The 22190-nt window shown below is 42.7% G+C and overlaps 2 long non-coding RNA genes and 1 pseudogene across 2 annotated transcripts in view; 2 read left to right on the forward strand and 1 right to left on the reverse strand.

Moving 5' to 3' along the window:
- Positions 1 to 273: 273 nt before the first annotated feature.
- On the forward strand, positions 274 to 1867 carry LOC120312774 (annotated as a pseudogene).
- Positions 1868 to 8307: 6440 nt separating this feature from the next.
- On the reverse strand, positions 8308 to 15577 carry LOC120312772. The gene is made up of 3 exons (XR_005557963.1): positions 15454 to 15577; positions 9660 to 9856; positions 8308 to 8335 (listed from the first exon to the last, which is right to left on the reverse strand). It is a non-coding gene; the product is annotated as an uncharacterized LOC120312772 (long non-coding RNA).
- Positions 15578 to 15632: 55 nt separating this feature from the next.
- LOC120312773 overlaps positions 15633 to 22190 on the forward strand; it is a 91586-nt gene continuing 85028 nt past the window's right edge. Inside the window, exon 1 of the long non-coding RNA XR_005557964.1 lies at positions 15633 to 15741. This is a non-coding gene — a long non-coding RNA (uncharacterized LOC120312773). The remainder of the gene's footprint in view (positions 15742 to 22190) is intronic.

Consider the following 22190-nt stretch of genomic DNA (forward strand, 5'->3'; position numbering starts at 1 on the left):
AGGTTTGCCAATCTGCCCATTGCTACAGAGGCTTCAGACTGGGATTCCCTCTCTCTTCAGGGCTGGAGTCCCTGGCAGGGGAAGACCGGATCTGAAAGGCTTTCTGGTCTACAGTGGGGGGGCCTGCAAGCTTCCTTCTGCAGGAGTGGATTTCTGTCTCTCTCCTCTAGGGTTTGAAATAATTCCAGTAACTCATCCAGGCTTTGAGTGGCAATTTGTCCATTCCCCATCCACCAACCTGCATTTGTCTGCCAAAGTTCATCTTCCCACAGCATGCTGTCTGATATCCTCAGGGATATCAGCAGCTGCCGGGCTATATTCAACAAACTCCTGTTTATCATGATAGATTGTCCTCCTCCTGAACTCTGCTATTCTCACTCCAGCCTAGGAGAAAGTGGTGGGGGTAATGCATCCCCAGTTGTTTGAAAAGATTTTAGATTCTGGCATGATGTCATGGTTCTGACTAATGAAACACTTCAAAGAACTTCCAGTCATTGTTTACTCTAAAAGCCTTTATTAACAGTGTAACAGTTTGACAGCACTTCATGGATGGATGCCAGAATCTGAATTTCTCTTGCTTGTGTCTAACTTTTCTTGCTAAACTCCTCTCTTATTTTGCAGTCATAAGTCACATCTTCCAATTAGCCTGGAGGGCAAAGATTCACTTCTGTTCCTTTTTCCGAGCTTTCCTTATAAATCTCTTCCCTTTCTCTGTCATCTGAATTAACTTTAAAAATACCAGACAGTTCTGTATATTTTGTCAAAGCAATAATATTCTATATTAACAGCATTGACATCCTACCTCTATCCTCTCTATGGCTTGGGTGAGCTTCCCCGGGGATTTTCCAGGTTAAGTGCCATCTACGGAGGGACCTATATACTGAACAAACCCATTGATGAGATTGTTGTAAAGAACGGCAAAGTGGTCAGAGTGAAATCAGAAGGAGAGATCACCCGCTGCAAGCAGCTCATCTGCAACCCCAGCTACGTCCCAGACTGCATGAAGAAAACAGGCAAAGTCATCTGGGTGATATGCATCCTGAACCACCCGATCAGGAACACCAATGATGCCAACTCGTGCCAGATCATCATTCTCCAGAACCAAGTGAACAGGAAGTTAGACATCTATATCTTCATGATCTCAGCTGCTCACAGCGTGGCAGCTCAGGGGAAGTACATCACCATTGTGAGTCCCATCATGGAGATGAACAATCCTGACAAGGAGATCAGGCCCACAATGGACCTCCCAGAGCCCATAGAGGAGAGGTTCTTAGTGTCAGTGACATGTTTTTCCCAACCGGCCTCAGCCAGATCTTTATTTCCCACACCTATGACACCACCACCCATTTCAAGACCACATGCAATGACATCAAAGACATTTACAAGAGGGTGATGGGCTCAGAGTTTGACTTCAAAGAGATGAACCGGAAGAACAACATCTACAGAGAGGAGGAGCAGCAGTGAACAGGGCCTGAATATCTCTCACCCCCCATCCCCCACTCCCTGGCTCTCAGCTGCTGGCTGGGGGTGACCCCTGCACAGAGGACCTTTTAAGCTGAGCACCATACCCAGCTCACTATTGTAAGGCCCTGATCTTTTCCCTCCCTCCTTCCCTCCCTCCCTCCCTCCCTCTTTCTTTCCCTCTCTCTTTCTGCCCTCCCTTAATCATATTTCTTGAGATTGACAGGACCCTGCACTGATCAAAACCTTACTCCTTCTTTTCCAATATAATCCTGTGTCCATTTCAGGTTGCGGTGTTCAGATTGGCAGGTGCTAGCACCCACAACTCTCTTAACTCATGCTAATTCCACTCTCATCCCTTTGAAAGAAAGAAAGAAAGAAAGAAAGAAAGAAAGAAAGAAAGAAAGAAAGAAAGAAAGAGAGAGAGAAAGAAAAAGCCGGCAGTTCCAGAGAGGGGGGAACACAAGGACCACCAGCCAGGGGATCTCTCCTAGCCCCGCACCCCGGGCTACCATATTTTTCTCCAAAATCCTGGTGGTCCATGCACCGATATCAACCTTTCTCCCCCCCAAAAAATCCCATTTCATGCCAGCCAAATTCCCATTGAATCTGCTCTCCTGACAAATCTGCCTTCCGGTTGCCTATCTTTAAGTGGAAGCTCGTAAGAGTCCCCAACAATTTTTTTTTTAATCCCCTCCTTAGATTTCCCGTTCCTAAGCTTCTCAAAACTGTTTACATCTATTGGGATACAACTGTGCTACAAGGCTTCTGTTTGTATTTTAAAAGTATACTTGGACTTTAGTAAGGCATTTGATAAAGTAAACCAAAACCTACTCCTTGGTAAGCTAAAAAAAGGTGGAATAGACAACATCACCAACCAATGGATTTGTAGCTGGCTGGCAAACTTACTCAACGAGTAGTCCTTAATGGCACTACATCCACATGGAGAGAAATAAGCAGTGGGATACCATAAGGTTCTGTCTTAGGCCCAGTACATTTCAATATCTTCATCAATGACTTAGATAAGGAAATTGAAGGGGAACACATCAAATTTGCAGGGCACCGAATGATCCAGGGACAATGGCCCAAACAACAATACCGTATGTCCAGGGAGTATCAGAAGCAACAACGCGCATATTGGCACCTTATAATATTAAAGTTGCTCACCGGCCGGATCAAACACTCCGGATGAAAGTCATGCGCCCTAAAGAGCCATTGCCGAAGGAAGAAAGATCAGCGGTCGTATACAGAGTGCATTGCAAAGACTGCCAATGTAATTATACGGGGGAGACAGCCAAACGAATAAAAACTAGGATACATGAACATAAATTGGCTGTCAGAAGGCAGGAGCAATACTCTCAAATATGGACGCACATGATTAATACCGGACATTCTTTTGATTTTAAGGAGGTAGAAGCCATTGCCCAGGACGCCTCCAAAGGAGGACGCTTACTAAAGGAGGCCTGGTTCTCCAACACAGACTCCATCAACCGATGTATAGAACTGCCCTCGGCGTACCAGGCACTAAGAGTGCAGGAAGAGCATGTCAGGAGACGGATGCCGATTGTCAGAGGCGAAACCAGGACTGGTGGGGGGGGGTATTCACCACATGACTAGACATAGGGAGGATCCTATAGACACATCACAGGTGGGGACAGATGAGGGAACATTAGGGTCACAGACAGGTAAGGGTAGTAAAGGAAGAGGAGGTGGATATGATGGGGGATTGCAAGGAGAGGGGGATCAGGGAAGACTCTTGGGAACAGCGGAATTGATTGTATGGCCCAGAATATGGGGGAGGGGTATGCCCGACCCCAGGGGACTGATCAAAAGAAAAGGGGAGAGAGAAAAGAACAGAAAAGATGAGGCACGTAAGATTGGAAGCATATTCATGGATGGAGAGGGGATATTTGAGAAGGGAGTAAGAATGGAGGAGAATAGCCAGGAACAGCAGGTAGAGCTGCAGATTAGAGGGGGGGAGGAAATAGGAGAGGGTGAGGTGGATAGGAATGGAGAAGGGCAGGCAGGAATAATAGGCAGGACAGCAGTTTTTTGGGGGGGGAAGTTTGGGAAGGAGAGTCCAACAGGAACGCAGGTTGGTAGATGGGAACAGTACGTAGGACAGCAGGTAAAGGAAGGAAGAATGCTGGAAGTAACAGCAAACAGAGCAGTGGATTGGAGAGGGGGGGAGGAAACAGGAGAGGGGGGACTGACAGGAAAGGAGAAGGGCAGATAAGAATAGCAGGCAGGATGGCAGATTGGGGGGGAGGAAAGCTTGAGAAGGAGGGTTTAACAGGAATGGATGTTGGCATGTGGGAACAGCATGTAGGACGGCAGGTCAGAGGAGGAGGAATGCTAGAAAAGAGAGGATGGACAGAAATGGATGAACAACAGGCAAGTCAGCAGATGATGGGGAGGACATTGGAGAGGGGAAGATGGACAGTGGGGGAGGAGGGTAAACAGGAACAGCAGGTAGAGCAGCGGATCAGGAAGGTAAAGATATTGAGGAAGAGAACATCAATAAGTATGGTTGATGAAAGGCAGGAGCAATATGTTAATCAACAGGTGGGAGGGTTGAAGGAAGGGGGGGGGAAGGATGACAGGAATGGATAACAAAGGGTGCATGAATTGGCAGGCTGGGAGAGGAGGGGGGTTGGAGGAGGGAGTTGAAATAGAAACCAGCAATGGTATGCAAAAACGGCAGGCAGATTATCAGCTCAACAGGATTCGGGTAGTGCCGAGTCGGAGGAGGCACCTTGCATTGGATAAGGAGGAGGGATTGGAGAGTGTGCTAATGATAACAGCGCAGGGAGGGGGAGACAGCACAAGGATGACAAAGCAGGAAAATACAATGTTAGAGTGCAAAAAAGAGAGGGCGGAACAGGCAAGGCAGTCACAGGCAATCAGGAAGAGTGGCCCTGTCACGAGGGCAATGAGTAGGCAATTGGATCAGCAAGGGGATAAAAAGAACTTCCCACCCCCTAAGCCCCACTCTGAGGATGCTGGCAGAGGACCAGCGAAAGCTAAGTTGTTTTAATTCTTGTATATAACTGTTTTTATTGTTTTAAATGTTGTTTTAACAATAAATAACTGGAGTATACTCTTCCCGGAGATCGAAGATTGCATCATTGAACAATATGCCCGGGATTCGTATTTTTATAACTATTAAGGACATACATATATATATATATGTATGTATATATATATATATACATATATATGTATGTATGTATATATATATATATACATACATACATACATACATACATACAGTACATACATACATACATACTGTACATACATACATACTGTACATACATACATACATATGTTCTTAAGAATACTAAAAATAAAAAGGTGATTCCTGGGTAAACTCATGTTTAGCTAACAATAAATGCAAGAACACCAGGAAATTATAAAACTATAAAAAGTTTTAATAAGCAAGAAAACAACGATCAGTAACACGGAAACTAGGATCAAAGTGCAGATGGATTGGCTGGGGCTGCGACGAGATCCATGAGTCGGGCGCAAAGAACGCCATAACCATAAATAGCATCTCCCATCGACTGGAAACCACCCTGACGATGCTGGCAGTTGCCAGCGAAAGCTTGGTGTTTTAAATTTATTAAAACTTTTTATAGTTTTATAATTTCCTGGTGTTCTTGCATTTATTGCTAGCTAAACATACATATGTATGTATATAGAGGTCTGTCTGCATGGAACATCCCAAAGAAGAGGGGAGGGGGAAACAACCCGATGATGATGGTTGTATGTTGGACTGGGGAAAGACTAAACGCCCTCCTGAGTCACGGACATGGAGAAAAGGGGGAGTAGGTGTTAATGCTCATATGGATAAGGGAAGCGAGGGTGAATTAACTAGTTATGTAGAGACTACGACAGGTACAATGATTGGCCGGTCAGGACCCATTACACGGTCTAGAAGTCGAGCACAGGTGCTAGCTTGTCTATAAATGGTTTCTCCCACTGACTTGTATATACACTGATGATGTTGGCAGGACCCAACGAAAGCTCAGTCTCCTTTTTATTAAAACTTTTAATGTTTTATATTTAAAACTTTTAATGTTTTATATTTTCCTGGTGATCACGTTTTGTTATTTAATATGAACACCCAGGAATCACTCCTCTATTTTTAGTATTGTTCTTAATACATATACATATACATACATACATACATACATACATATATATATGTATACACACACACACACACACACACACAGAGAGAGAGAGAGAGAGAGAGAGAGAGAGAGAGAGAGAGAGAGAGAGTTTTTCAGACAGACTTGTCTGATTGATTGCATCTTGGCATTTTGACTGCTATACTGCAGTTCTACTTCTTTATAATCTCTTTTGCCTTGCAGCCCCCCAACTAGGGGCGTTAAGCAGGCTCAAGTCGCAACTGCGATACATTACAAATTCAGATTTCTTTTTGCTGACAAGAGTTAAAGATTTTAAGTGGGAAACTAGTATAGCTATTTTGGATTCATTTATCCTCATCAGCTAGCCACACTCTTTATGGTGGCCTGGTGGTTAATACACTGCCTAGCATGTAGATGCCCTGGTTCAAATCCCATAAAGGGTCTGGCTAGCTGATGAGGATAAATGAATCCGAAATAGCTATACTAGTCTCCCACTTAAAATCTTTAACTCATACATACATACATACATACATACATACATACATACATACATACTAAATATAACTAGTCTCCCACTTAAAATTTTTAACACACACACACACACACACACACACAATCTAACTCTTTTCCTCTCTGTTTTTTAGTGTCGTCCATCCAGGGGCTGGAAGAGAGGATATTGCTGGTGTGTGGATAAATATGGGCAGCCACTCCCTGGATATGATGGGAAAGGGAAAGGAGAAGTCCATTGTTACAATTTAGAAAACAAATGAGAGGAGGCCACCATTTTCCATGGATACTGTAAAATGGCATTTTTACCAATCAGAGGTCTTGGAGTGACTGGGCTACAGTGTGGAATGCATTGGACTTAGGAATTCTGAGTTTTAGTCCCTATATATATTGGGGAGAGTCAATGACTCCGGATACTGCAGCTGCATCCTGCCACTGATTCACTTTCTGCTTTCAATAGATTTACATAGGGAGCTCTGATATCCTATATAAATCTGCACTATTGACCCCCAAAATGAATAAGAAAAGAGAAAAAAGGCACTTCAGAATGGATTCAGGGAGCATCCACTCACTTTGGTTTTTGTTTTTTAAATAATGGCCTGTGATCAATTTGATCCTGAAAAATAATATGTTTTTATTTTGAAGAATTTGCAGACTGTAAGTATTGTGAAGATATAGGTATGACACAACCCAGGCTAAGCACTTTTAAGTTACATCAGTTATCCATATGTTTAAACATCTTCCATTGAAAGAAAAGAAACTTAAGTTGCAATCTTTAACCTTAAAGAATGAGCCCCATTAAATTCAATGAGAATGTATAATTGATAAATGTGTAGGTTGTGCTATTAATAGTGCTTGGGCTGAATCAAACTCAAGGTTTTAAACTGAGGTGTTTTGTTTTTATACAGGTCTTAAGATAACTTTATTTCATGGGTAAAACATGTTTTATTAAAAGAAAAAGTTCAAAGAACTTTTAAAAGATACATGTTTTCTACTTGGTTATTTTTCCTATATAAATATACTGTATTATGACCATTCTGTTAGTCTGTATTTAATATAATTTTTAATAAACTATTTAAATGTAATATTAACATCAAATGTTACCCAATCATTATAGTTTATGCTTCCAAATTATCTTTCCCAGGATACTTATCAATGCATGTTAAACAAGCAATGTAAAACTGGATCATCCACTGTTTGTGGATCAATCAATATTTACAAAATTCTGGATATAGAAAGAAGCAGTACTTTTCAGTAGATAAAGTGCAATACTCATTTAATTTTAATTAGCATTAATCTTAAATCTTTGTCCAAAACTGAATAACAGAATAAAAGACTACAGAGTTGGAAGAGACCTTGGAGATCTTCTAGTCCAAATCCCCTGCTCAAGCAGGGGACCCTATACCATTCCAGACCAGTGGCTGTACAGTTTCTTAAAAGCCTCCAGCAATGGATCACCCACAATTTCTGAAAGCAAGTTATTCCACTGGTTCTCACTGTTAGGAAATTTCTCATTAGTTCTAGGTTGCTTCTCTCCTTTATTAGTTTCCAACCACTGTTTCTTGTCTTGCCTTCTGGTAAGTTGACACTCTCTTCTTTGTGGCAGCCCCTCAAATATTGGAACACTGCTATCTCAAAATTACATTTCTTTTATTTATTAAAAATTTTACAAATTTATTACAATATAAACCCCCCCACTCCTCCCCCCTCCCCCACTTCCCAGAGCTGATTACAGGGTAACAAATAAACAAACATAATCTACCTAACATAAACCAACTATACTATCAATCAAAACCATAACACACTTTAACTCCTTCTCAAAACAAATATTAACAAATTAAAGCAAAAATAATAATGTAATTAAAACTATTAATAATTATCTAAAATCTACTCAAAAGCAAGGTAATACTTTTTAGTTTCATATGTCTTTTGAATATAATCAATCCATCTTCTCCAAACCATAATGTATCTTTCTTGTGAATGGTCCTTCAAGTAGGCGGAGATTTTCGCCATTTCTGCTAAATTAGACACCTTAAGTATCCATTCTTCCAAAGTAGGCAGTGAGTTTTTCTTCCAATATTGCTCCACCAATAATCTTGCAGCTGTTATAAGATTCAACATCAAATTGATTTCTTTCTTCAGTAGATAACTCCATCCATACAGGACTATGGTCTGACAATATTCTGGGGAATATCTTAGCATTCTTCACCCTAGAAAAAAGATCATTAGTAATTAAAAAAAAGTCAATTCTGGAGTACGACTGATGCTGTCCGAAAAAAAAGTGAAGTCTCTTTTTTCCATATTCCATTCACGCCAAATGTCTCTAAGTTCCAAATCCTTCTTCCAATCAAAAAAAGCTTTAGGTAATTTTGCATGATTAGGAGATTTAAAAGAACCCTTCTTATCTTTAATTGAGTCTAAAGCACCGTTCCAATCTCCCATCATAATTACTGATTTGTAATCCAATTGAATTATTTTCTGAAATATCATCTTATAAAAATATTTTTGTTGCTGATTAGGAGCATATAGTCCAATGACAAGACTTCTCTTGCCATTTAATAATAAATCAATAATAACATATCTTCCTTGTGGATCAGAATCAATTAATTTCGGTGATAAGTCTTTCCTCACATAAATGACTACTCCTGCTTTTTTCTGCGGAGCAGAGGCTGTAAAGTGTACTCCCAGCCAGGAATTAATCAAATATTTTTCATCCTTTAAAGCAGTGGTTCTTAACCTGGGCGATATTGTCCCCCAGGGGGTGATTTCATTTTTCAGGGGGGCGATGGAATGAAAAGGGGCAATGTGGGGGCGAAGGAATGAAAAGGCGGCAATGTGGGGGCGATGGAGCGAGAAGTTTTAGGGGCACTTTTGAGACTTTTTCGTACAGTGAATACTGTATATCTGTCGTACAAAAACATCCGATCACTCGCTATTAGTGGATTGAATTGTGTTTTCAGATGTTCCTCCAGCTAGCTTCAGTACAGAACGCCGTACATATGTAAATACGCATTGCTTATTTTCATGCGTGTTGTGCAGCAGCCTCTACCCATACAGTGGTGCGCCATTAGCCAGAATATGGGAGATATGGGGAAAAGACTGGAAATAAATTATTTGCATCAATATGCCCTGATGAACAATTTTAAAGAAAACAAAAAAAAGTGTTTGCATAAATTGAAGAATTATTTCCCAATGTTGTGATTGAGAGGTTATGTTGGGGGAGGGGGGCGATGACAACTTCCTCATTGGCTCAAGGGGGCGATTCATTCAAAAAGGTTAAGAACCACTGCTTTAAAGCAATATGAGTCTTTTGCAAACATATATCATCCTTCTTATTTGTTTCAAGTAGTAAAATACTTTCTATCTTTCTATGGTGAATTCAAGCCATTAACATTCCATGTCAGGAACTTTGCCTTCTCTAGTGGCTTGAAGCCTTTGGAACAGTGCATCTAAATCTGCAGTTGATGACCTCTTCGGTCTTGTTCCTCCCACTGGCTCAGAGGTAGCCACCTGTGTTGTAATTCCAGCATCTACCTTTTGTTGTTCTTTTTCTCTACATTTATGGGCTGCACGAGTCATTCTCTGTTCCCTTGGATCTTCTCTTATCTCTAAACACTGTTGCATAGATTCAACCAACAACTCCTCTCCTGTTGGTGACATTGCTCCTGCAGCCAATGGTCCTTCAAATTACTTTCGTTTCTTCTAGATCTTGGAGATGATGGTGCACCTGCCTTCAGAACAGAAACACAAAAATCTCTTGCTTTTAAAATTGTATTAAGTCTATAACGTGTTCCAACATAATTCACCACTATGCCAACAGATACATCCCATCTAAATTGAATCTGTCATTTCTTAAGCTCCTTAGCCAAAAAAGCAAAGTCCTTTCTTCTTCTAAGAATTTTTGGAGGTATTTCTTTTAAAATTATAACATCTTGAGCTGCAATTTGAAATCTTTGCTTATAAAAAGCCTGTATAATTTCATTACGAAGTAATCTCCTGGAAAAATAAATGACCACATCTCTTGGTAAATTTCTCTGCTTCGCAATCCATGATTTATTTATTTATTTATTTATTTATTTTCAAATATTTATATGCCGCCCAATCCCAAAGGACTCAGGGCGGCATACAAGTTAAAACAATGATAAAACAATAAAATAAAACAGTCATACCGCGAGTCCGATCATATCCCAGCCCCCCGGGGACATCAGCCCCAGGCCTGCCGGAACAGGAGAGTTTTAACGGCCTTCTTAAAGGCCGGCAGGGTGGGAGTAGTTCGAACCTCGGGGGGAAGTTCATTCCACCAGGTCGGAGCCACCACAGAAAAGGCCCTTCCCCGAGGGCCCGCCAGCCGACATTGTCTGGCCAACGGGACCTGAAGGAGGCCCAATCTATGGGACCTCACCGGTCTCTGGGAGCTGTGCGGCAGAATGCGGTCCTGTAAGTAACCTGGCCCTATGCCATGAAGGACTTTAAAGGTGATAACCAACACCTTGAATTGCGTCCGGAGACCCACAGGAAGCCAGTGCAGCTCGCGGAGGATAGGTGACACGTGGACGTACCTTGGCGTGCCCACAATCGCTCTCGCGGCTGCGTTCTGAACCAACTGCAGCCTCCGAACGCTCTTCAAGGGTAGCCCCATGTAGAGCGCGTTACAGTAATCCAGTCTTGAGGTGACAAGGGCATGAGTGACTGTGAGTAAAGCCTCCCGGTCCAAATAAGGCCGCAACTGGTGCACCAGGCGAACCTGTGCAAAGGTCCCCCTAGCCACAGCCGATAGATGTTGTTCCAGATTTAGCTGTGAGTCCAGGAGAACACCCAAGTTGCGTGCCTGCACTGAGGGAGGTAAATTTTCCCCCCCCCCAGGACTAAAGATGGACCATCCAGTTGGCCTTTGGGAGGCAAGACCCAGAGCCACTCGGTCTTGTCAGGGTTGAGTCTAAGCCTGTTCACCATCATCCAGACCCTCACATCTTCCAGGCACCAGCACATCACGTCGACTGCTTCACTGAAAGGACACGGGGTGGAGATATATAATTGGGTATCATCCGCGTATTGATGATACCTCACCCCGTGTCGCCGAATGATCTCACCCAGCGGTTTCATGTAGATGTTAAAAAGGAGGGGGGACAGGACTGAGCCCTGAGGCACCCCATGATTGAGGCGCCTAGGGGTCGATCTCTGTCCGCCTGCCAACACCGACTGCGACCTGTCAGAGAGGTAGGAGGAGAACCACCGCAATACGGTGCCGCCCACCCCCACCTCTCCGAGACGACGCAGAAGGATACCATGGTCGATGGTATCGAAAGCCGCTGAGAGGTCAAGAAGCACCAAGATAGAGGAATGACCCCTATCCCGGGCTCGCCAGAGGTCATCGGTCAGTGCGACCAAAGCAATCTCAGTGCTGTAGCCGGGCCTGAAACCAGATTGAAAAGGGTCCAGATAATTGGTTTCATCCAAGGATCGCAAGAGTTGAGACGCCACCACCTTCTCTACAACCTTCCCCACAAAGGGGAGGTTGGAGACGGGACGAAAGTTCTTCAAAACAGCTGGGTCCAGGGAAGGCTTCTTGAGGAGGGGCCTCACCACCGCTTCCTTTAAAGGTTGTGGGAAAGACCCCTCTATCAAGGAGGCATTGATTATTGCCTGGAGCCAGCCTCGTGTCACCTCCCTACTGGCAGAAACCAGCCAGGAGGGGCACGGGTCCAATAAACTGGTGGTGGCATTCATTTCCCTCACAGCCTTGTCCACTTCATCAGGGGTCACAGGCTCAAACTCGCTCCAGATAACATGACTAAGACCAGCCCCTGGCAACTCGGCTGGCACTGCCCAGTCGGAGTCCAGGTCTCTCTGAATCTGAGCGATTTTGTCCGAAAGAAACTGAACAAACTCCTCAGCTCTCCCCTGCAAGGGTTCCTCCGCCTCCTCCACTTTAAGAAGGGAGCGGGTCACCCTAAACAAGATGACCGGGCGAGATTCTGCAGGCGCAATAAGTGCGGAAAAGTGAACACGCTTTGCCGCCCTTATCGCCACTAAATAAGTCCTAAGATAGGCTCTTAATAGTGATCGGTCAGATTCAGAGTTACTGGCCCTCCAACGTCGCTCTAGACGTCTCTTGTGGTGCTTCATCTCCCGGAGCTCCTCAGTAAACCAAGGCGCCCTCCGGGGACCACCACCACAGAGAGGTCGCAAAGGTGCAATTCAATCCAGGGCCCCAGACACCGCCTCATTCCAGGCCACAACCAGGGACCCGGACGAGTTGTGGACAAGGGAGTCAGGTATTTCATCAAGCTCCTCCTGGAACCAATCTGGGTCCATTAGGTGCCTGGGGCGGAACCACCTAGTCGGCTCCCTCTCCCTGTGATGGGGGAGTGATGCTCTAAAGTCCAGCCTCAACAGGAAATGATCTGTCCATGACAAGGGCGAGATCTCTATTCCCCTTAATTCCAGATCATGTCTCCATTGCCCCGAGAGAAACACAAGGTCGAGTGTGTGACCACCCCTATGGGTCGGATCCTGAATTACCTGGGTCAGGTCCATAGTTGCCATGGAAGCTATGAACTCCTGCGCCGCCTCTGAGCGATCGCCGAGTGATGGTATGTTAAAGTCCCCCAGTACTATAAGTCTGGGGAACTCCACTGCCAACCTGGCTACTGACTCCAGCAACGCAGGCAGGGCTGTTGCAACACAGCTGGGAGGTAGGTACATCAGCAGCAAGCCCAACTGAACCCGTGAACCCAATTTCAATAGGAGGGACTCACACCCAACAACCTCTGGGGCAGGAATCCCACGAGGGCTCAAGGACGTCCGAGCGATGACTGCCACTCCCCCACCCCTGCCCTGATGTCGAGGCTGATGAAGCACCACAAACCCGTCCGGGCACATCTCCGAGAGGGAAACACCCCCCTCAGGGCCCAGCCAGGTTTCGGTTATACATGCCAGGTCCGCCCCGCTGCCCAATATTAAATCACGGACAATTAACTCTAAAAATGTTTCTATATCTCTCAACATTTCTTCAAATTCACATCCCAAAATGGATGCTAATTCTGCTGCAATCTCTTCTTTCAAATTCTCTTGCATATTCTCCTTCAACCCTCTTATTCTCAAAGCAAACTCCATATCTCTGTATTGTGACATTATAATTTCATTCTGTGCTGCATCCACATTATTTTCAACTCTTTCAACTCTTCCTTCTAATCTTTCAACATTTCCAACCACCTCATCCACCCTATCATCCAGGCGTTCTACGTGGGCCACAAGCCTCTGAAGAGCCAGCACAATATCTTCCCTCATCTGATGATTTCTCTGCTCCAAAAGCTCTGCTATCTCAAACTTAATCTTTTGCGCAGTTTTCTCCAAAGCATCCTGTACAACATTCTGTACAACATTCTGTATATCTTTAAGTGTGAGTGCTTGAGATGGGGGAGAGGGTGGAGGAGACTTATGCTTAGGTTGCTGTATAGTCTGTGCTACTGGAGAGGAAATTGAAACTTTAGCAAGAGAAGAAATTCCATGGCGTTTTGAAGCCATTTTTTTTTTAAAAAAAAAAGATGTGAAAAAAAGGGGAAAAAAGAAAAAACCCACTTCTTATAACAAAATAAAATAAAGAGGTAATAAAAACAGCTCTCCCTTACTCAACAAAGAGAAAAACTCTTTAAGTAAGCAAACTGTTACATTATTGAAACTTTGTTGCCAGGTGAAAGTGAAAGTCCTCAAACAAAGAAACAGGATTCCTCTGCCATTTTTCCTTTCACTCCAATCATTAAAATAATAGCTGGAGAAGACAATATTTCTTTCTTGAGTTAAAGTTAAAATTCAGCACAATTCTGATCCTCCTGAACAGCTCCGTCTGCTTTAAATTTTACTTACAGTTCTTATGTAGCAGATGTGGAAGCAGCGTCTAGCTTCGTTCTCTGCTGGAGAACAAAGGCGTCTTGAGATGCGGAGTTATTCCGGACTCCGAGGGAGCTCTCACTCTTCATCTCCCCAAAAATAATCTCTGGGAGACTAGAGGAACTGTAAGGACCCACCCCATTCTGACAGGAACTCAACTTCTATCCGTAAAAAAAACTCACCTTCTTCCCTTTGCCCGGGAAGAATGTTCTGAGCTGCAAAACAGCTGATAGTCGCTGTCTTGCTGGCTCTTACACAATCCCGAGACAGGCAGCTAAAAAAAAAAAAGCCACCATCGGCGTGGCAAACACCACCAGAAGTCAAAATTATATTTCTTCAGGCTAGTCTGAATCAGTTTCCAAATATTAATTAAATCAATTGATTTAGGCAATTGATTCATGCAAAATTAGAAATAGATGACGAGACAAGAATTTGATTATAACAAATACATACCAAGTACCTTATGAGACCCTTAAATAGAGTCATAGAATTACAGGACATAAAAAATGCCTTTCAAAGTGAAATCTGATCTACAAAAGCTTATGCTATAATAAATTTGTCAATTTTTAAGGTGCCATAAAATTCTATTGTTTTTAAGCAGATATCTAAACAGTCTGTTTAAATGTTTACATTTTTCCAGTATGAATATTAAATGGCTTCCAAAATTCTTGACATCACATCATAAGCTGATGAAAATAAAGATTTCATGTAAGACACTGGGCTATAAGAAAATTTACATGCAATAATTGATGTTAAGAAAGATTATAAGAGTAGTAAAAAGAAGAAAAAGAAGAAAAATATATTACCAAAATCATTCTTTGACATGGTAACAGAACTCAATCTTCAGGATATATGGAGAGAGACACACAGATCAGACAAACAATATACGTTCTATTCGTATCCACATCAGTCTTGGTCTAGGATCGATATGGCCGGGGCAACAACAGATGTACAAAAAGGGATAGAGGAAATTGAAATAGGGCTTAATGATTGGGCGGATCACAACCCAATAATAATAAAATGGAAAGGCCAGAAACAGAGAAAAAGATGGTCAATGAATCAAAGACTATGTAAAGATAAACAATATATACAGATGCTAGAAAAGGAGTTGACATTATTTTTTCAGGTAAATAAAAAGGAAGAGACATCAACACAAAATTTGTGGGATACTACAAAAGCTTACATACGGGGATTGACAATCGCATACAACTCAAAGAAAAATAAAGATAGGAGACTTCAACAAGGGAAATTACAAGAATTAAAAAAAATAGAAGGTGATCTACAGAAGGACCCACAAAATAAAAAGATAAAAGAAAAATGGAATATTATAAAACACAAGATTAACCTGACAACACAAAAGAAATGGCACAGAAAATCAGGATGGTGTCGGGCCTTAGAGGAGGATGCCCAGGAAACAACCCCGGTTCGGAAGACATACCTACCGGTCAGCCATCCTCGGTCACTGAGTATGTTTACCGGCGGCCCGACATCCAGGTGATTGCAGCACATGCGCAGACGGCGTATGGAGCAACACCACACATGCGCAGATGACCCGGACAGCTAGAATCATCCGGCGCGCATGCGTGGCTGTACAAGCGCGGCCGGTGACGAGAACCGGAGGACTTGAAGCTCGCAAACTGCCAAGAAGCTTCGGGAACCGAGGGAAGCGTCGGGAAGCAACAGCTGGGAGAGCTAGGCGTCGAGAAACCTGGAGGCGGATATCCATGTATGGTGATTTAGGGCGGTCTAGGGAGTGGGTGGTGGTGCATAGGCGTCGGTGTGGGTGTGGGGTAGGCGGAGTAACCTTAAACTGTATAAAAGACCCGTGAACGGAATGGTTGGAGTGCTGACTTACTGTTGCCTCGTCCTGACTCCAAAGTCAACTAACAAAAAAACAACAAACCACTAGGCCCAGATGGAATTCCGGTCGAGTTTTATAAAAATACACAAGAGTCACTACAATGGATAATGTTGGAGATTTACAATGAGGTGTTGGAAGAGGCGAAGATACCGACAACTTGGACTGAAGCAATCATCACCCTCATTCCTAAGGAAGACTCAGACCTACAACAAATTCAAAATTATAGACCGATTTCTTTACTGAATACAGATTATAAGACATTTACAACAATAATAGCAGAAAGGATAAAGAAAATTTTGAATAATTATATTCACCCAGATCAAAATGGATTTTTACCAGGACCCCAAATAAAAAATAACATGAGGATAATACTGAATACTTTAGAATTTTACGAAGTCCATCCTGAAAGACAAGCTATGCTGGTTTTTCTTGATGCCCAGAAGGCATTTGATAATTTGAATTGGAATTTTATTATAACACAATTGTACTACATGGATTTTGGGATAAAATTTAGAAAGATGGTTGAGAAAATATATACTAAACAAACAGCTAGGGTAATTATAAATGAGGAAATAACAGAAAAAAATTGATATAACCAAAGGAGTAAGACAAGGATGCCCACTTTCTCCTCTTCTATTTATTTTATCATTAGAAATACTTCTTACAAAAATCAGAGAGGACCAAGAAATAAAGGGTTTAAAAATTAAAAAGGAAGAATATAAGGTCCAGGCCTTTGCTGATGACTTGGTATTTATTTTGGAAGATCCATTAGAAACCGGCTTTAAATTGATTCAAAAAATAGAAGAATTTGGCGAGGTAGCCAGACTTAAGATTAATAGGAATAAATCCAAATTAATAACAAAAAATCTTACAAAGGCACAAGAAAGGGAATTGGAAGATAAAATAAAGATAAGTATAACCAAGAAAATAAAATACTTAGGGATCTGGCTTACAGCGAAATGCTCCTCGATTAAGGAGGACAATTATGATAAAATACTACACCAGATAAAAAAAGATTTAGAAAATTGGGAAAATTTGCAAATTTCATTTTTAGGGAGGACCGCTACGGTCAAAATGAATGTATTGCCAAAAATATTATTTCTGTTCCAGTTTATTCCAATAAAATTAGGGAAAACATTCTTTCAAGAATTAAATAAATTGATCACTAAATTTATATGGCAAAGGAAAAAACCCAGGATTAAATTAAAACTTTTGCAAGACACGAAAGATAAAGGGGGATTGGCATTACCAGAGTGGGAAATATACTATCAAGCATCAAGTTTAACTTGGCTAAAAGATTGGATGGATTTGAAAAATACTAGAGTCTTAACAATAGAAGGACATGATATGCAAGCAGAGTGGCATGCATTCCTATGGGACGAAAAACATAAAATACACAGATATTTTCAAAGACACATAGTTAGGAATGCATTGCTACAGACTTGGGAAAAAATAAAACAAAAACAATATACAAGAATTCCAGTGTGGTTATCCCCAACAGAAGCTCTGAAATACCCAAACCTATTGGATATAAATAAGATAATTAGATACAAGGAATTAGTAAATGAACAGGGAAATTTGAAAACAAAACAAGAATTGGAACAAGACATTGGCAGAGAGATTGATTGGTGGACATTTACACAAATTCAATCTAAATATACAGAGGACAAAAAATTATATGAAATACAAAAAGAGCCGCAAGAATTGGATAAAATTATACATGGAACAGAAATAAAATTAATTAGCAATTTATACAAATACATATTGAGATATAAAATGGAAGAGGAGGTTGTGAAAAACACAATGATTAGATGGGCAAAAAATTTCGGATATAATATAGAATTGAAGAAATGGGAAAAAATATGGGAAATAAATATAAAATTGACTATGTCGGCGGCATTCAAGGAAAACCAGTTTAAAATGTTTTACAGATGGCATCTTCCACCTGCAAAGCTTGCCAAGATGTTCCAGAATAATTCGCCAACATGTTGGAAATGTAAAAAGGTACATGGAACATATTATCATCTATGGTGAACATGCCCAGTTGCAAAAAAATACTGGTCTACAATAAGAAAATGGATCCAAGAAATAATAGACCAAGAGATCTTTTTGTTGGGCATTTTAAATAGAAAGTATAGTAAAGAAATATGGTACTTAATTTTACATATAATAACGGCGGCAAGAATAGCATATGCACAGTGCTGGAAAAATGAGAATATACCATCAGAGGAAGAAGTAATAAGAAAAATCCTAGACTGTGCTGAGATGGACAAATTAACAAAAGAGATAAAAGAAAAGGAAGACACAGAGTATTATATAGTATGGAACAAGGTGTATGTCTGGTTGGAGACTAGAAATAATAGAGGAGAATAAATATGGAAAGGTCAAAAATGAAAATATGTGTACAATAACGTATAATAATAATAATAATATGAATTATTCTTAGTAAGAAATAGAACATGAAGGAAGAAAAATGTAAATAAGAAATAATGGGGCTATAAGGACAAATATTTAAAGAAGAATAAGGGGGAAATGTAAATATTAGATTACTGTTACGTAATTGCTGTAAAAAAAGGAGTAGTATATATTGTGTGTGTATGTGTGCTATGTTTTGCTTTGTTTTCTTTTGTCTTGTTGGTTAAAAATAAAAATTAAAAAAAAAGAAAATTTACATGGGAAAGGATTATGTGTTTATTTGTATTCGTTAGTTTTTAATTAGTTTTTAAAAGAAAATACTAAGCAAACAAGGTCAAAAGTATCTCTTAAAATTCATTATAGAAATTAAAATCTTGTGGCAATATTTCTGATTTTGATGTATATTAATGATGAGATTACTGTATGAGATGGCAATTAATCCAGTTAGCAATAAAAATAATTTATCAGGAATTGAACTGATTAATTTTCAGTTTACTTTGAATAACAGATTAAATTAAAATGGACTGTTTATCCAATTAAATGCAAATATCCAATTAAATTAAATTAAATTGAAAAATTTTGGAACTTATTCCAAACTCTTTAACAATATAAGCAGGATTTGGCTCTATCAGTTTAGCAGAATTATTTTGCATTCTATTCAAAATATAAATTCTCCTGGTTGCTAGCCATAATTAGCATGGGACACAATTCAGTAAAATCAATTATTGGAATCAGTTATTTTTGGCATGCAGAAAACTGAATATTATATAGAAGATTTGCTGCTGGTTTTTGGACTTGATTGGTGCTCTTAGTGAGGAAAGACTTAATGCTTTAGAACAGCAGTTCTCAACCTGTGGGTCACGACCCTTTTGGGGGTTGCACGAGCCTTTCACAGGGGTCGCCTAAGGCCATCGTAAAACACATATTTCCAATGGTCTTAGGCAGGGCTTGTCAACCTCCTTCCCTCCCTCCCCCCCTCTGCTCCACCTCACTTGTTTGTGGAAAATATGCTGCTTGGTGGCAGTCTGCACGAACTCTACCAAATGTGCCCTTCAGGGGGGCTCATGAAGAGTGCAGGTGCAGAGCAAGGCCCCGCCCTCTCCAGAGACTCATTGTGCAGCAACCGGATTGACTTCTTCTCATGCACACAGGTCAGCGAAGGGGAGGCCGCTGCAGCACCCAACTCCTGCGCCCATCAGCTGGCAACCCCTGAACTTGCACCAGCTGAGGCAAGAGGGAGGGAAGGAGGAAGGGACTCTTCCTCCTCTTCTAAGCTTCAAAGCACGATCGGCTTCCCAAGGGTGCCACAATCCTCACGAAAGCGGGGAGGGGAGGGGAGAGAAGCAAAGGGGGCGAGAAAGCTTGCAGCGGGCTCGAAGCAGCACCTGCCAGCACTGGTGATGAGAAATTCCCCACAAACCCAGGGAAGAGGTGGAGAAAAGGAGCCCCCTTTGGGAGGAAACCGCCATCTTCTTCTCCTTGGCTTTGCGCTCTTCTGTTTCTCGGCAGCAGGGCTGGCAAGCCTCTCCTGACTGAAACTTCCTTTCCTTCCCTCCCTCTTGGTCTCTTCCTCCTTCCCTTCCTCTCCCATTGTTCCTTCCTTCCTTCCTTCCTTCCTTCCTTCCTTCCTTCCTTCCTTCCTTTCCTTCACCTCTCTCTTTGTCCCTCCTTCCCTCCCTCTCCCCCTTGTCCCTTCCTTCTTTCCTTCGTTTTGCCTCTCTCTTTGTCCCTCCTTCCCTCCCTCTCCCCCTTGTCCCTTCCGTCTTTCCTTCCTTCCCTCTTGTCCAGGATGGGGTGAGCCTCTACAGCTGATCCGCGCTTCTGCAGCTGTAGCTGCTCTCCTTGGTTCCTGCCCAGCAAACTTGCTCGCTAGAAAACATACACTTGCTAATTTAGCAGAAGCACGAATCAGTTGTAGCCTGGCACTGATCCTGGAGCTTCTGCTAGCTTAGCAAGCGGCATGTCTTTCGGCAAAGCTGAGCAAGTGAGCTGGGGGGAGCTCTCCTGTCTCTGCCTGTGCACAGGAAGGTTTGCCGGCAGTAAAGCCCCCAGCCACACTGGCAGCCTATCCCCCTCCCCTTGTCCCTTCCTGGGCACGGAGGGGGGGAGGAAGGAAGGGACAAAGAGGGAGGGAAGTAAGGAACAATGAGAGAGGGAAGGAAGGGAGGAACAATGAAAGGGAGGGAAGGGAGGAAGGGACAAAGAGGAAAGGAAGGAAGGAAAGGAAGGAAGGAAGGGACAAGGGAGAGGGAGGGAAGGAGGAAGAGACTAAGAAGGAGGTGAAGGAAACGAAGGAAAGAAGGAAGGAAGGGGCAATGGGAGAGAGGGAGGGAAGGAGGAAGAGACTAAAGGGAGGGGAAGGAAAGGAAGGAAAGAAAGAAAGGACAATGGGAGAGAGGGAGGGAAGGAGGAAGAGACTAAGCAGGAGGTGAAGGAAAGGAAGGAAGGGACAATGGGAGAGAAAGAGGGAAGAGACTACGCAGGAGGTGAAGGAAAGGAAGGAAGGAAGGGACAATGAGAGAGGGAGGGAAGGAGGAAGAGACTAAGAGAGGGGAAGGAAAGGAAGGAAGGAAGGGACAATGGGAGAGGGTGAGAAGGAGGAAGAGACTCAGAAGGAAGGAAAGAAAGAAGGAAGGAACAATGGGAGAGGGAGGGAAGGAGGAAGAGACTAAGAGGGAGGTGAAGGAAAGGAAGGAAGGAAGCGACAAGGGGAGAGAAGGGAGGGAAGGAAGGCAGGCACCCACCCCAGTCCCATCCCAGTCCCATCCCAGAGACCCACAGATTCCCCCCCCCCACAGGCACTCTGCAACCTGAGTGATCAGCTGGCCACGCCCCCTGGCCATTGATCACATGACCCTGGGACGTGATAAGTATGAATCAGTTGTCAAGCATCTGAATGTAAATCACATGACCCTGGGGATGTTGCAACAATCATAAGTGTGAAAAATGATCATAATTCGCTTTTTCAGTGCTGTTGTAACTTCAAACAGTCACTAAGCGAATTGTTGTAAGTCGAGGACTACCTATACTTTCCCATTTTTTCCTCTTTTTTTGGTCAAGTTTTTGATACCCCCCTGGCCAGCTGGATGCGGGGTTGGGGGTCACCACAACATGAAGAACTGTATTAAAGGGTCGTGGCATTAGGAAGATTGAGAACCACTGCTTTAGAATGTAATTCTGAAATTTCTAATGAAAATGCAAAATATTCAAAATTATATCCAAGACAGGACAAGAAACAATGGTTGGAAACTGATCAAAGATGGAATTAAGGAGAAACTTTCTGACAGTGAGGACAATTAACCAATGGAATAGCTTGCCGCCAGAAATTGTGGGCTCTCCATCACTGGAGATTTTTAAAAAGAGGTTAGACAGTTGCTTGGGGTGGAGAAAAGGAGCCCCCTTTGGGAGGAAACTGCCACCTTCTTCTCCTTGGCTTTGCACTCTTCTGTTTCTCGGCAGCCGGGCTGGCAAGCCTCTCCTGGCTGGAACTTCCTTTCCTTCCCTCCCTCTTGGTCTCTTCCTCCTTCCCTCCCTCTCCCATTGTCCCTTCCTTCCTTCCTTTCCTTCGCCTCCCTCTTTGTTCTTCCTTCCCTCCCTCTCCCCCTTGTCCCTTCCATCCTTCCTTCCTTCCCTCTTGCCCAGGATCGGGGCGAGCCTCTACAGCTGATCCGCGCTTCTGCAGCTGTAGCTGCTCTCCTTGGTTCCTGCCCAGCAAACTTGCTCGAGCTTTGATAGAAAACAAGCTGCTTGCTAATTTAGCAGAAGCGCAAGTCAGCTGTAGCCCGGCACTGATCCTGGAGCTTCTGCTAGCTTAGCAAGCAGCACGTTTTTCGGCGAAGCTGAGCAAGTGAGCTGGGCGGAGCTCTCCTGTCTCTGCCTGTGCAAAGGCAGGTTTGCCG

This window comes from Crotalus tigris, unplaced genomic scaffold (genome assembly GCF_016545835.1).
Source record: "Crotalus tigris isolate CLP2741 ecotype Arizona unplaced genomic scaffold, ASM1654583v1 scf7180000018540.1288718, whole genome shotgun sequence".
NCBI classification, from domain to species: Eukaryota; Metazoa; Chordata; class Lepidosauria; order Squamata; family Viperidae; genus Crotalus; species Crotalus tigris.